The 15,885-nt window shown below is 38.4% G+C and overlaps 1 non-coding gene across 1 annotated transcript; it reads right to left on the reverse strand.

Moving 5' to 3' along the window:
* Nucleotides 1-6,090: 6,090 nt before the first annotated feature.
* TRNAW-CCA lies at nucleotides 6,091-6,162 on the reverse strand. Its single transcript has one exon. It is a non-coding gene; the product is annotated as a tRNA-Trp (tRNA).
* Between the last annotated feature and the right edge of the window lie 9,723 nt (nucleotides 6,163-15,885).

Genomic DNA, 15,885 nt, shown 5'->3' on the forward strand with positions numbered 1-15,885 from the left:
GGGGGGGGGAACCCTTCTAGGCCCATTTCAGATACCAATTCCACTAAGTTTTTCCAAAATCAGTTAAAAGTAATTGTCTATGCTCTGCTGCTGCTGCTGCTAAATCACTTCAGTCGTGTCCAACTCTGTGCGATCCCCATAAACGGCAGCCCACCAGGCTCCCCCATCCCTGGGATTCTCCAGACAAGAACACTGGAATGGTTTGCCATTTCCTTCTCCAATGCATGAAAGTGAAAAGTGAAAGTGAAGTCATTCAGTCATGTCTGACTCTTAGCGACCCCATAGACTGCAGCCTACCAGGTTCCTCCATCCACAGGATTTTCCAGGCAAGAGTACTGGAGTGGGGTGCCACTGCCTTCTCCAGTTTATGCTCTAAAGTCCCACAATATTTGAACTCTTTTTAAAGGCAGTGAACACTCTATCAAGTTCAGGCATTACTTTCATGGATACTTTTTTTCTCCAATTAAATGGCCCTGAAAGCACAGGCCATGTTTTATTCAACTTTAAATACTCCATATCAAATTATACCATCTTTCACCCAATCAATTCTCATTTATAAGAATTAATTACCTTAAGATTGTTAATGGAAGAATTTAAATATTGAGTTATACCCATTATAGCCTAGATTTGTTTTCATTACCTAGAAGTCATGCATTAGACAGATGGCTTTCTTTTCCCCTTCACAGTGTGTATACATATTTCAGATAGGGAACTTTCTGGCATAACATCAATTTCCTTTGCACTGAGTTCCTTATTTTCGCATGAAATGAAGGTTTGCACTCCCTCAAGCACATCCTTAAAATATCTTGACTCCACATGCAATGTGTAGATTGTTTTATAAACCAATTTTTAGGCCTATGATATATTTGTGCCATTTGTTGGCAAATACAGTATTTTCAAATTGCTGTAAGTTGACCTGAATATTTTCACAAGCTGAGCAGTAACATCATTTCAAATTTACCAAGTAACTATTTTATAGCCCTAGATATTTTCCTATATTGGGTTAGTTTATATTGAAATATACTTTTCAAAAGATTCGTATGTTTTAATCAAGAGATTAAGAAAACAGATATTCTAAAAGCCACTCCTATAACCCAGCTTCCCCAGTGACCCCAGTAATGATGATGCCAATCTATATTCATTTATCAGCTGTCCCTCACACACCCCGCCTCCTGGGGGATTCAAAATATATCACTAATCTGCAAGGGAACTTAACTATCATTCAAATTTTGGAAAATAAAGTCAGAAAAACTTGGATTTAAAAATATATATATAGATTCTAGAATGATACAGAAACTAGACTCTCCTACCCCTCAAGCTGTAGAGTAGGCAGGTCAGAGTTCCCTGAATATAACATGAAAAAAGTAGAGATTTGAGCAAAGATGAAATACCATGGGCATTAAGGAGACTTTGGTTGATATCTGAATTTGAGTAGCTGAAGTTCAAACTGGCATTTTTACAATTTAAACTGCATGTTTATGGAGAAAAAAGATTTAAAAGCCAAGTGCTGAAAACTGAAATCTTCTCTTGAATAGTCGTTCTGTTTGAAGAATTACAGACTTGTCAAGGAACAGCCATAACATTTACAAAAACATGGGGACAGAGCAAATCAAATGACAAAACATGTGAAGTTTTTTATTTTTTTGGTCCTTTCTGATAAGTAGAATAGACATACACATGCACTGTCCTGTACTTCTCAAATTTAAGATTTGCTTAAAAAAGCTATAATGCATTAGTATACTGTATTGGTGTTTTTCTTTGTGGCTTACTTCACTCTATATAATAGGCTCCAGTTTCATCCACCTCATTAGAACTGATTCAAATGTATTCTTTTTAATGGCTAAGTAATACTCCATTGTATATATGTACCACAGCTTTCTTATCCATTCGTCTGCTGATGGACATCTAGGTTGCTTCCATGTCCCGGAGAATGGCATTGAAACATGTATATTATCATATGTGAAATGAATTGCCAGTCCAGGTTCAATGCATGATACAGGATGCTTGGGGCTGGTGCACTGGGATGACCCAGAGGGATGGTATGGGGAGGGAGGTGGGAGGGAGGTTCAGGATGGGGAACACATGTACACCCGTGGTGGATTCATGTCAATGTATGGCAAAACCAATACAATATTGTAAAGTAATTAGCCTCCAATCAAAATAAATAAATTTATATTTAAAAAAAAAACAGGTACAAAGGAAAAAAAAAAGCTATAATGCTAAATGCAAATCCTATGTGAACAAGTTCATAGGAACTCTGATAAAAGAAGCTTGCACAGTCTTTGGAAATAGATAACAAAATCCTTGATGATCATAAAATATTGGTTGGTAATTATACATTTCAAATTCTTTCCACCTGTATTTAAACTTTCAGTAGAATTCTAAGTACCCACTCCAGTGTTCTTGCCTGGAGAATCCCAGGGACGGTGGCGCCTGGTGGGCTGCGTCTATGGGGTTGCACAGAATCAGATATGACTGAAGTGACTTAGCAGCAGCAGCAGAATTCTAAGTACCTGACAGTCCACTTCATAGGTTGCCAGGTGAAAAGACAATGAGGAAAGATTACAAGTTAAAGTTCATGCAATATACACATATGTATGTGTATATGGTTTAAATCAAATAAACATAAATCTATTCCTTTTAAAGCTGACACTTGACCAAGAACACCAGCAAAATTTTAATTGTTTTGATCTAAGACCTTTTGAATATACATCATATGAAACATCTATATGTTTTAGAGGTTAAAATGATGTTGGTGTCAGAAAGCGATGTAATCAGGTAGTGAATAAAAACAACTTTGTGATGAGTTTGTCCTGTGAAGCAATAAAAAGTCTGTGCAATAGAAGCCTAAAGCCTTGGAAAGAAAATGTCAAGTTGAGAAATGCTTTGACATCAAGATAATGCACAAATAAGAGGAAAGAATACTTGAGTCGAGGAAACAATTGAAAGAAAAACAATTTATGTGTAATATAGAAGCTTCTGTACACATTTAAGGCATAACAGGGCTGGTAAAGCCTTCAGAAAATGATGAAATATTCTGTTGTTTTCATAGAGAGAAAGAAGAAAACCTCACTGAAAAATCACCATTCAGAATACCAGATTCAAAGCAGCTCCTAACTTTTATGTTACACTGAATTTTTCTTTATAAAAACTTGAATTGGAAGGCAATTTCCTTCTAAAAGCAGCAGCAGTGTGGTAGGCAGAAGAGCACCACACCCCAAGATGTTCACACCCTAATCCCCAGAACCAGTGAACGTGTCATCCTCCACAGCAAAAGGGATTTTGCTGATGTGGTTGAGGACCTTGAGATGGGGGAGATTATTCTGGGTTATCCGGGTGTTGCTCATCACATGAGTGTTTAAAAGCAGAGAACCTTTACCAACTAGGGTCAAAGAGAGATGTGACTACAGAAGAACAATCAGAGAGATTCACATTGCTGGATCTGATGGCGGAGGAAGGAGGCCAGAAGCCAAGGAATGGGTGGTCTCCAGAAGCCAGAAAAGGCAAGGAAACAAATTTCCCCTGAAGCCTCCCAAAAGGAATGCAGTCCTGATGACACCTTCATCTTAGCCCAGTGAGATCTGTGTCAGACTTTTGACCTAAAAGAACTGCAAGACAGTAAATCTGTGGTATTTTAAGTGACTACATTTGTGTTAATATGTTATGGTAGGAAAAGAAAAAGAATACAGTATATTCGAGAACATGGGTTTTAATGCATAGAATTTCAAATTTTATGTTGAAAAGAAGCAAAAAGAATTAAGAAATAACTGTCTCAACTTTTCAGTAAAATGGCCTATGATATTGCATATAAAACATAAGCTAAAAATAACGTTGTGGAAAGAAATATCTAAAGAAACTTAAATATCTTCAGAAAAGTAACCCAGATTTCTATCTCCTCATAGATGGAGAGCCTAGTGAAAATATTTTATTTTGAAAAACCTGCTTGAAGGGTGAACTCCGGGAGTTGGTGATGGACAGGGAGGCCTGGTGTGCTGTGATTCATGGGGTCGCAAAGAGTCGGACACGACTGAGCGACTGAACTGAACTGAACTGAATAAAATTTGACCATGCTAGTCCCTGCAGTTAAGTCTCCATGGTGTCCTATTTTATGTAGTATTAAAAGCAAAACCCATACCATAGCCTATAGGCTGTATGTGGTCTGACCCCTGTGGTCACATTTTCTATTCCTCTCCCATTTCTCACCAAGTCTCAGCCACACTGGTCTTTTTCCTGATCTTTAAACATGCAAATCTTACTCCCACCCTACTCCAGCGCCTTTGCACTGTTGTTCCCTTTGCCTGAAATGTGTGGATAAGTATTACATAAGGATTAAAACTAGACTGAGAGCACTCAAAGAAAGCAAACCAGAAACCTGCATTACATTAGAACCATCTGGGCACCACTAAAAGCATGTAGATTGCAGAACCCCAGCCCACCATGCTGAATTAACTCTGTGTGGGCCCCAGAATCATATTTTAGAATAAATCTAGAGAAGGCAAATGATAGCATCACCACTCTTTTAAGATGGGAGCAACCTGGGGCCCCTCAGTCCAGCCCAGCAAAGACAACCACACTGTAGGATGACATGCTGTCTTCTTAATACCTACTCGCAGGTTGGTATAAGAATCCTGATAGTTAGATGTAACGATATCTTTGAGAAACCAATAGCATGGGAGAGTGGCTAGAAGCACTGACACCTGGGTTCATAATCCCAGCTCTGCCACTTACCTGCTGATATACTTGACCAGGCTACTTAACCCCTCTGGGCCTTAATCACCTCATCTGTAAACTGACAGGGGGTAATATAACACAGCTACCTCAAAGAGTCATGAGGACTGAATTATTTATTATGCATAAAGTAGAACGGTGCTTGGCCAACAGGAAGAGCTCACCAAATGTTGGTCATAGTATGTCAAAAACATCATTCTGGTGAGTCAACCATCCTTTCATTCGGACAGGATCCACTTTTTAGTGGAGTTTTGCTAGTGTTTGAAATATGCTCTCTTAATGTCTAAACTTACCTATTTTTTTCGTCTTTCAAAGCTGTTCCATGAAATAAAATGAAAAAATTCTAGGTTCTCCCCACTGTCTTCCAAACGGCTTAATCAATGACTGGTATTAAGTGTGCCAGCCACAAAATCTTTACAATTATATCAGATGGTTACTGTTTCTCTGCTGATACACACTGAATCATCCAAAGCCACAGGAAACTAGGGATAAATATCAATAAAATCTTCTTTTATTCTCCCAAGATCCCTGCTGATTTCTTCTCTCCTCTGCTGGCTAAACTAAAAGGATATAGATTACTTCAGAAGCTGTTGCCTACAAAAAAAATTAAAGTAAGATAACACTTATTCTAAAATACATGAATTCAAATATGATTTCAGCACTGAGGATTAAGCTCTAAATCCATCAAAGATGTAAATGAGTCAGTACTAATCCTTTGGCCTTAACCAACTCAAGAGATAAATGGACATAAAAAAATAATGAAATATTGCCATGTCAGAGAAAGGCAAACACATATGATATCACTTATATGTGGAATCTTAAAAAAAAATGATTCAAATGAACTTATCCACAAAAGAGAAACAGAGTTACAGACATAGAAAACATACTTATGGCTACCAAAAAGGATAGCCAGGGAGGAGTTGGGGGAGATAAATTAGGAGTTTGGGATTAACATGTATACACTACTACATATAAATTGGTAAACAACAAGGACCTACGGTATAGCACATGGAGCTATTGATATATTCAATATCTTGTAATAACATATAAAGGAAAGGAATATGACAAAGAATATATGTGTATGTATAACTGAATCACTTTGATATATACTTGAAACTAACACATTATAAATTAACTATATGTGTGTATTACTCACTTGGTTGTGTCCAACTCTTTGCAAACCCTTCGCCTGTAGCCTGCCAGGCTCCTCTGTCCATGAAATTCTCCAGGCAAGAATACTGGAATGGGTAGCCATTCCCTTCTCTGGGGGATCTTCCTGACTCAGGGATCGAACCTAGGCATCCTGCATTTCAGGCAGATTCTTTACTGTCTGAGCCACCAGGGAAGCCCAAAAAACCGATCTGACCCCGACGTGACTTGAACACACAACCTTCTGACTTGGAGTCAGACATGCTACCATTACACCACAAGGTCACACAAAATTAACTATGTTGTAATTTAAAAAGAGAGATAAATGGGTATTTGAGCCTGAAGAGTTTGAAGAAGGAAGATGTTTATCTTTATCCATTAAAAGGTAGCATTCAGTCAGTCTAGCCATGAAATTTGGAGATCTGATGTTTCAAGATTTGTTAATTTCAGGGGCTTTCTTGTTCCCATAGGAGTTGGCCATGGAATAAAGCCCACAAATGGGCCCTTTTATGCTGGGCGGTAAGAAAGGAGAGTCAAAGAGAAATGGCAACTAACCTGAAAAAGGTAAGAAAAGAAAGGGCCTGTGTGTTACCTGGGTCTGTTCTCTCTTTCCATTTCAGATATGGGAAGGATCCGTTAGGGCTTATTGTGGCCAGACAATCTTCTTTAAATGGTGGCTGAGAGCATGAATAATGGAGGCACTGAGCCCCTCAAGAAGCTGAAAGAATCACACAAGCATTGGCTGGAGTATTGGGCATCTTAGAAGCCCTGGGTATCTCACAATTAGCTAAAGAGCCTTATGAACAGAGTCACCAAAAGAGTCACCTTGTAGGGCACTAGTGGTGAGATATGCTCTGTACCAAAAACCAAGCCAGGGTTTGGACAAAAGCATTCAGGCCAATCCTCTCCTCATGGCAGGTGTTTTACTACAGGCTGCAGATGTCATCCATGCCAGAGGAGGATGAGGAAGGAGGGATGCGGGCTCAGAGAAAGAGAAAAAGAAAGATCATTCAACTGCACAGTGTTGGGAATCCAGCAGTAACTGAATCCATTTTACCCAAACTGGACTCGCATATTTGAAACTGTTGGACTTGAGAACTATTCAGTTTTAAGGTGGAAGGGATTGGAATATGTAGAAATAAAAATTTTCAACAGAAAGAGAGTCACAGATGTAGAAAACAATCTTATGTCCACAGGGGGAAGGGTGGGGGAAATGGGAGGGTGCATAAATAAAATAGATAACTAATAAGGACAAAATCACTGCAGATGGTGACTACAGCCATGAAATTAAAAGATGCTTACTCCTTGGAAGAAAAGTTATGACCAACCTAGATAGCATATTGAAAAACAGAGACATTACTTTGCCAACAAAGTCCGTCTAGTCCAGGCTATGGTTTTTCCAGTGGTCATGTATGGATGTGAGAGCTGGACTGTAAAGAAAGCTGAGCGCCGAAGAATTGATGCTTTTGAACTGTGGTGTCAGAGAAGACTCTTGAGAGTCCCTTGGACTGCAAGGAGATCCAACCAGTCCATTCTGAAGGAGATCAGTCCTGGGATTTCTTTGGAAGGAATGACGCTGAAGCTGAAACTCCAGTACTTTGGCCACCTCATGCGAAGAGTTGGCTCATTGAAAAGAGTCTGATGCTGGGAGGGATTGGGGGCAGGAGGAGAAGGGGACGACAGAGGATGAGATGGCTGGATGGCATCACTGACTCGATGGATGTGAGTCTGAGTGAACTCAGGGAGTTGGTGATGGACAGCGGGCCTGGTGTCCTGCAATTCATGGGGTAGCAAAAAGTCGAACACAACTGAGCGACTGAACTGAACTGAAGGACATAAAATGCATAGCACGGAAAACTCTACTCAATACTTTTATGGGGGGAAAATATAAAAAGAGTGGATGTATGTTGTATGTATATATATAACTGATTCATTTTGCTCCACAGCAGAGAGTAACACAACATAGTAAATCAACTATACTCCATTAAAAAATGTTTAATGTTTAAAAATAAATAAAAACAAAAATATCATTCTTCTTTTTAAAGATTTAACTTCAAATGGAATATAATCTATAAATTTGGATTCACCATGCTATACACTGGAGACTAACATTAATACTGTAAATCAACTATGCTTCAATTAAAAAATAATTTTTCAATCTTCTGTGAGAAACAGTAATGAAGACTGAGAGAAAATAAGTTATTAGAAAAAGAACAGAGTTCTAGTTTATACATATCTGATATGACCCTATGAAATTTATACATATTATGCCTTTAAATTCTAAAGCCTCTCTTTCCCAAACCAAACTTTTCATTTTCCAAATAATATAATAGGCTAAAATTTGAGGGAAATTCACATAAGTGACTTTTGGGTAGATCAAATTTAGCATTCAGTGTTTTCCCCATGAGATGAGCACCTTGAACCTTGTAACCTTGGCCAAGCCATGGCTCCAGTTTTCTCAGGTAAATTTAGGAAGTTGAATCTAATGGTCTAAATTTTCTTCCAACTCAGTAATTTAATGAAAAAGTAGAAAGTTCCTCTCAGGTCTTTGATTAGAACCAAATGTATAATTAAAGCATGATAGAAATAGGGGACTAGCTTCCCTCCCGGAAATGTTACTTATCTGAAGGTTCAGAAATGTCCAAACAAGTTAATATTTCACTGCAAGGTGTTTGTGGAATATTTACTTCATCAACTGACATAGGTTTACCTATCAATCTTTGTTTGATCCAAGATTAACTCATAAATCAGACAAGGATAAATGAACCCTCACCAGTGGGCCTCTTAAAAGAATTAAACTGTAGTATGTCATCAGCCAGCTTTTTTTGATTGAATGGAATGTGAAAGCAACACATTCCTTCCAAAGAACTTTCCTCTTAGAAGTTAAAGTTTCCCTCTGGAAAGATAAAAGGTGTTATTTATTTTGCTTAATAAAGACTTTCTAGAATAATGTTTTGAGTATTAGCAAATTTGTAAACTCTATAAATCCTCAGACCTGCTCTCCTTTAAGTATTTTAAGTCAAGAGATTCTAAGTCTCTTTTAAATCCCCTAGAATATGATTCCTGATGATTTACTATAAATCCCAATACAACTAGGAAGCATTAATGCATTTTGTTCGATAAGACTTTCTTATGAATGCACAGCCGTCATGTTTTCCAATATATGATTCTGTTCACATCTGCTATAGGGTTTGGAGGAGTGGCAGACATTGGCAATTTTGTAAAGTGTTCTTGAAGCAATAGAAAAGCGAAAAAAAGTCATAATTTTCTATGGGGATAATTTCTATGCCACAGTGACACTTTTAAATGTTTTCAATAGTGTTGATTTATTAGGAAGCTTAGAAAGGTAGTGCTTAGAACCAGCTTTCCCCATAAAATCTCAGTGACGGAGAATAACTTTTACATTTTTCAAACTGTCCATTGTGAAAGATTTTTTCATTACGATGAAGGTGTTTAGAGGTTTTTGATTTAATGTAGAATGATAACTCCCTTGAGTTGCAGACTTCTGGAAAGAACAAACAATGAAACAAACATTCTCACCCTTCCCCTGAGTGAGTTCAATCATGAAATACATTTGATGATCCATGGCAACACAGTACTTCCATGACTTGGTTGAACTCTCTAAAACAAAATTTGAATTCTCACAAATTAAAATTAATTTACACATGTATTACTTTGACCTTGTATTTTCAAAACAAGAGAAGCTGCAGCTCCTGTCTATTCACCATTGTTATGTGGTTAATTCAGACAGTGGTGAAACTGTCCTAGTTTGTCCTGGACTGAGGGGTTTCCAAGATGCTAGATTTTCAATGCTCAGACCAAGAGGGAATAAAAAATAAGCTGGTCACCATACAGAGGTTTCCAAACTTTAGGGTGCCTCATAATTACTTGGAGGGCTTGTTAACAGATGTCAGAGCCCACCGCCCCCCCGAGTTTTTATTCAGCAGATCTAACAAATTCCCAGGTGATTGTCCGAAGGTCACACTTTGAGAAGACCACTGCCATATGCCTGGATTCTCCTGGCCACAGCTGATCCAAATGATCTTATCAGAGAGTCTGGTAAGAAGTCACAAGAATTTGACATCGGAACTCAATATCTTACATCAATAACCACGGTCATATAAAAAAATCTACATCTTGCCGGGGTCCAGCCCCGGCTGATCCAGGGTATTCGAAGGGGAGACGGCTTAGGCGACCTATTCAAATGTTAATTAGAGATATAAAGAGTAATAGAATGAGGAAAGCTCAGTAGGAAAATTCAGTGGAGAAAAGAAGCTGAGTAGCTTGGTTTACGCGGAAAATCAATATAACCTGTGACACCAGGTTAGCTCTGACCACGGAGGCCGCAGGCGCCCTCTCGAATAGCAGAAGGTGCCCCACCTTAGACACCTCCTCAAGTGGGTCTTAGAAGTCCAGGCAAATAAATGGTCACAGAGGATATCCGCGCTCCAGATGGAGACTCAGCTGGAAGTTAAGGAGTAAAATGACATGGGGAGACCAAGCGTTGGTGAGCAAGGCCCGTAGCTTTATTTTCAACAGGGGCTTTTATACACTAAGTTACACGTAGAGGATAATAGGGGATGCAAAGTCAGCAGTCTTTGATCCTTATCAAAAACCATGGTTTCTTTCCTGCAAATTTATCATATACAAATGGTTTAGGTGATTTACATCATCTTCTGGCCAGAAGGCCTATTAACATTTTATGACTCTTGACAAAGACTTATCAACCATAAGACTTATTTTCTCTAAGAGTAATTATTTTAAGGTTTGGTGCCATCTTCCAAAGATAAAATTGCATTCCTATAGGGCAGATGTGTAATGGGTTTACAACAAAGGAAAGAATTTGTTACCTTAAGGGTCTAAAGTTACTAACACCAAGGCCACTACTTATTTTTTCTACATACCAACTATATTAATTAATAAATATTCAAGGATACAATTCAGAGGATGTGGAAACTTGGAAACAAGCATTGGTTCATCAATGAAATCTTTTACTAGTTTTATTCTGACAGTTTCTAACTCTCTGAGAGGCTCTAAGCTATTTGAATATCTTAAGCTTCCCGCGCCTCTCAAGGCTGGGAGACTGTAAACAATCGTATGCATAGCTGTAGGAGTCCGGGTAAACTTGTCAGGTGAGTTAGAGAGCCATCTGAGGGGTTTGGATTTAAACACTCCTAGTTGCCCAGGAACTTTATTATTGGAGCTGTAAGTTAGCTCTTTGACAGAGAGAGTGAGATGGTGGTGGGGGACAGCCCCCAGTAAAGTCAGAGGTGAGAGCACAAAGCAATAAAGTAGGCAGACTCTGGTTTTTGGGGGAAGATGCTCGAGAATATCTGGGGGGACTCCCGAGACTCGATCCCGCCTTTACGTATGCCGAGCCTCCTTCCTCATGACCTTTGTCATGAGTGGAATGTCTCTCGCCGGCTCCCAGCAACATCTGGCTCTAGGCACAGGGGAAAAGGGGAGGTGTGGCGGGATTCTTCTGTTCATAACATGTTTCCAGTTCCTGAATCCAGCCGCTCAGTTGTACCTGTCACCCTCCAGTTCTATGAGATTTTCTCATTGCCTACTGAAAAACTGGACTTCTCAGGTGGCTCAGTGGTAAACAATCTCCCTGCCAAGGCAGGAAATGCATGTTTGATCCCTGGAGTGGGAAGATCCCCTGAAGAGGAAATGGCAACCCACTCCAGTATTCTTGCCTAGGAAATCCCATGGAGAGAGGAGCCTGGTGGGCTACAGTCCATGGGGTAGCAAAGAGTCAGACAACTTACAACAACAGAAACTGATAAACTTTTTTTTTTTTACTTTGGCTACTCTGAGTGTCTCGTGTTACATAAGCCAACATAACCCTGATTAAAACCAAAGTGCTCCAAATATGCATTAGAGAAAACAATATGCAATAGAGAAAACAATTGAGCTAGGTCCAGGAAAATATTATATTGGCTCCAAGCCACTTTAGTGTTTTTTATAACTTTTAAAACTGCCAGAGAAACTATTCTAAATCCTCATATTATGACAGAGCTTGGAAAGTTGATGGGCTTCTTATAAAAATGCCTAAACTAAATGTGCAAAATGCTGTAAGGAGAGAAGTACAAGGAAAAATGATCTACTCAAGTTAATTAGGATGTCCAAAGAGGACATTTTACCACAATGTTGGGGTCCATTGAAATCTCATGAGACTTAGAATATTAGAGTAAATGATGGATTAGACTAAATGGATCTGCTCTCTGTGGAATTTTACAGGCAACTCCACAGAGAAAATTGAGAATGTTATGTTTCCTTGATCAGAAATGGAACCGTGTTTTCAAGACTTTGAAGAGGATTTGAGAAGCATGGAGCCCATTACAGCCTGAGTCATCTCTCTACCTCTCACAGCAAAATTACCATCCTGCTTTTAAAGATGCTTAAAGAGAATGATTTCAAAATCTCTTCTAATAAACCTTCTCTAATGATCAGTAGAATTCACTGCCTAGAAATGTCCTGATGACATCCAGAGCTCTCCTACTCCATATGTGGTTTGTTTCTTTTAACCCAGGGGACAGCTGAACAGGCGTTTTGAGTGACAAAAAAAACGGCTCTTGAAGGCCAATGTTGATTCTGCCTTTTATCATATTTCCTTTGACCCTGCACTGTTGCAGTCCTCTGGGACAACCTCAAGTATTTTGTTTCTCTACTCAAATCCATCAGTTTCCGAAATTCTTGATTTATTAAATAGCACTCAGTGATCTATTCTCTTAAATACAGTATTTCCTGTTATAAGTCCCTGCTTACTTTTAGCATACACGATATCTTCCTAAAGTGCTTCTTCTTGAGTGTGACCCCTGTGCTCTTCTAACATAAATCTTTCTGCCTGATTCTAATCACATTTTCATGAGTTACATCATCTTCAGTTCATCCGAGTGATTTTGAATCCCAATTCTGTCGTCTATCAGGCTACCTACCATCTCCTCATCCCTACTCCCCAAATCATCAAAATCATCAAAAACCTAATAAATGTGTTTCTTTCCATCTTTCAGGTAAACATGTTACAACTTTCAAAAGTTCTGAAATTATAATCCCTAAAATTTGATTTATCACCCACACATAACTCAAGGTGTCAAGACTCACAGATAACAGATACAAATACAGTATTTGTTACCAGAAGCACTTACAGTGTAGAGAGAGATTACACTGCTTTGCTATTTAAACTACACCCTCTGCTTTAGCTGCAGGTTTCTCCCTTTCAGCAGTATTTACCAGAGTAATCCTCATCCAGTTTCATTACATCCTCGTTAGTACTTGTCTGTTATCTCCTCACTGCCAAATCAAAAGTAAAGGTTCTTTTTGTTTTATGATCCCTGTGGGCAAATGTCATTCTTGGCTGAACACATCGAGTGCCCATAGGTTCTAATAGTTGAAGTGAGTAAAGCACCTGCCATCCATCAAGGTTTATGATGTGGTTACCATAGCTACCAAAACCCCATGCATTCCAGATCACATGGGATCTGCTCTGTAAGAAAAAAGAGAGAGAGAGTGAGAAAGAAAGATCTGCAGGGAATTAGCCACATGAATTCAGTTCCAATTAAACAATAAACTCAGTCAAGAAATAACTCAAAATTATGTAAAATGCAACAGTAAACTAAGAGTTACCAAGATGAGCTGAGAACAAATACAAAATCATACTGACCTAAAATAGGTGGACAAAAATAAATCCATATCACTTCTTTTTTATGCTGCATGATATCAGCAGACGGCAAGGTGTACAATTTTCAAGGCTTCCTTGGAGATCACCTTTGGAAAAAAGTGCTGGAGTATATAACTTTTAATCAAAAGTTATTGTGGAATCCTTTCTTCTTTCCCCAAAGAAGTTTGCTTTTAAATAACAATGCTAGAGTTGTATTTTATACCAAACATTTCATCTAAAAGGCACATAATGCTCTATAAACGTATTAATTCTCACAACTTTTCTGTAAAGCACAGGGGTAGCAAACTCCCCAGATGTGCATATTGAATTTTTAAAAAGCAGTTTAAGTTGAATCAATAGTCTATTCAGAAAAGGTTAAAAAGGTAGGCCTTGCACTGTGTCTTAATAATCAAAGTCCACTAAGAATTTATTAGACTATGACAAAAGAAAAAGAAAGGAAATAAGCTTTTGTACCTTGCCTATTTGGCTTTTATTAAATGCTACCTTTCATATTTTCCATAGCATTGGGAGATAGCAATTTAATATTACAAACTTCAGCATGTTGCTGTTAGTTTGCAAATATTGGGCTGGCCAAAATGTTCATGCATGGTTTTTGTTTTTGTTTTTTTAACATCTTATGGAAAAAACTCAGTTCATCCTAAAGGAAATCAGTCCTGAATGTTCATTGGAAGGACAGATGTTAAAGCTGAAACTCCAATACTTTGGCCACCTGATGTGAAGAGCTGACTCATTTGAAAAGACCCTGATGCTGGGAAAGATTGAAGACGAGAGGAGATGGGGACAACAGAGGATGAGATGGTTGGATGGTGTCACTGGCTCAATGGACATGAGTTTGAATAAACTCTGGGAGTTGGTGATGGATAGGGAGGCCTGGTGTGCTGCAGTCCATGGGGTCGCAAAGAGTTGGACACAACAGAGCAACTGAACTGAACTGATGGAAAAACTCAAACAAAAATTTTTGGCCAACCCAATAGAAACTGAATATAGCCCCAAAATAGCTCCCCAGCAAGATACTAGAGAAAAAAGAAATCGAAGATTCCATTATGCTATTGTTTAAAAACAAACATTTATTAAAATTTGGATTAAACTGGAAAACAAACTGACACATATTTGAGCAATATGTACTAAGAATCTTCAAAATGTTCCTACCCTGTCTCACTAATTAAACTTGTAAGGATTACTTCTATCTGTAAGAAAGAATGCAAAATTCAAATAAAGATCTTTGATATGATTTACAGAGGTATATATAAGTAGTAAATTGAAAATATTTAAAATAAATGAAAAGATTAAATATTATAAGCCTAGCCATTTGTTCATTTACCACTTACTCCATATCTCCTGTGTTCCAGGCACAAGAAATACAAAGTCAAAAAAAGACATTCTCTTACAGACATGATCCCTGCCTTATGGTGTTACAATTTAATGTACATATATTGTGACTATAAGCACCCTGGAAAACTGTATGCACAATATAGCAAAAAATCAAAGAAGGAAGTATTCAGCTATACACTGGAAAGATGAAATTCAGGAAAATTTTTATAGGGTTAACCTTTGTTCTAAAAGGTTGAAATTCAAGTAGGTATTTGGCAAACAGATTGAGGATGACTAGCATTACTGAAAAGGGGGAGCAAAGAAGCAGGACCTGGGAATACTCAGGCTGATGTCACAGGACCGAATTGAAGCAGTGGCTTTGAGGAGGGGAGGAGCAGACACAGGTAAAGCAATGGTGGTTCTCTTTCAGAACTTTATGATTTGAACAGAGGGGATGAGATGGGTGAGAGGAAGGAACAAAGATGATTGATTGCTGATATTTTGACTCTGGAACAAGGAGGGTAAGAGAAAGGGAATCTAAGAGAAAATAAAGCAGAAAGAGAATTAATAGCATTTAGACATGAAGAGATGGAATTGTCTGAGGAGCATCTAAGTGGTAATAGCCAAGAAAAAGAAAGTTGGATCTGAAATCTGTACTTGAGAGTAATGGACATATGGGTGTAGTAGTAATCACAGGAGAGTATGAGAGTGTGAAGATTGAAAAGAAGAGCCAGGACAGAGCCCAGTGGGTACTAACACATCAAGGGATAGGGAGAGGAAGGGCAGCCCGCCAAAAAAAATGTGACACAGATAAGATTACAAAGAAATCAGTGAGTTGGTTGTATCAGCTGTCATCGGTGCCATTTTCCAGAGCAAGCTGTTTAGCGACCAGTGGAGGCAGAAGTGTGAATAGAATGACTTTAAAATTGAATAAGAAGTTGACTCCCAAGAGAAGGAGAAAGGGCAATAATTAAGAGTGGGATATATGATTACAAAATGATATGTTTAATAGT

The sequence above is a fragment of the Bison bison genome, unplaced genomic scaffold (genome assembly GCF_000754665.1).
Source record: "Bison bison bison isolate TAMUID 2011002044 unplaced genomic scaffold, Bison_UMD1.0 scf7180017864135, whole genome shotgun sequence".
NCBI classification, from domain to species: domain Eukaryota; kingdom Metazoa; phylum Chordata; class Mammalia; order Artiodactyla; family Bovidae; genus Bison; species Bison bison.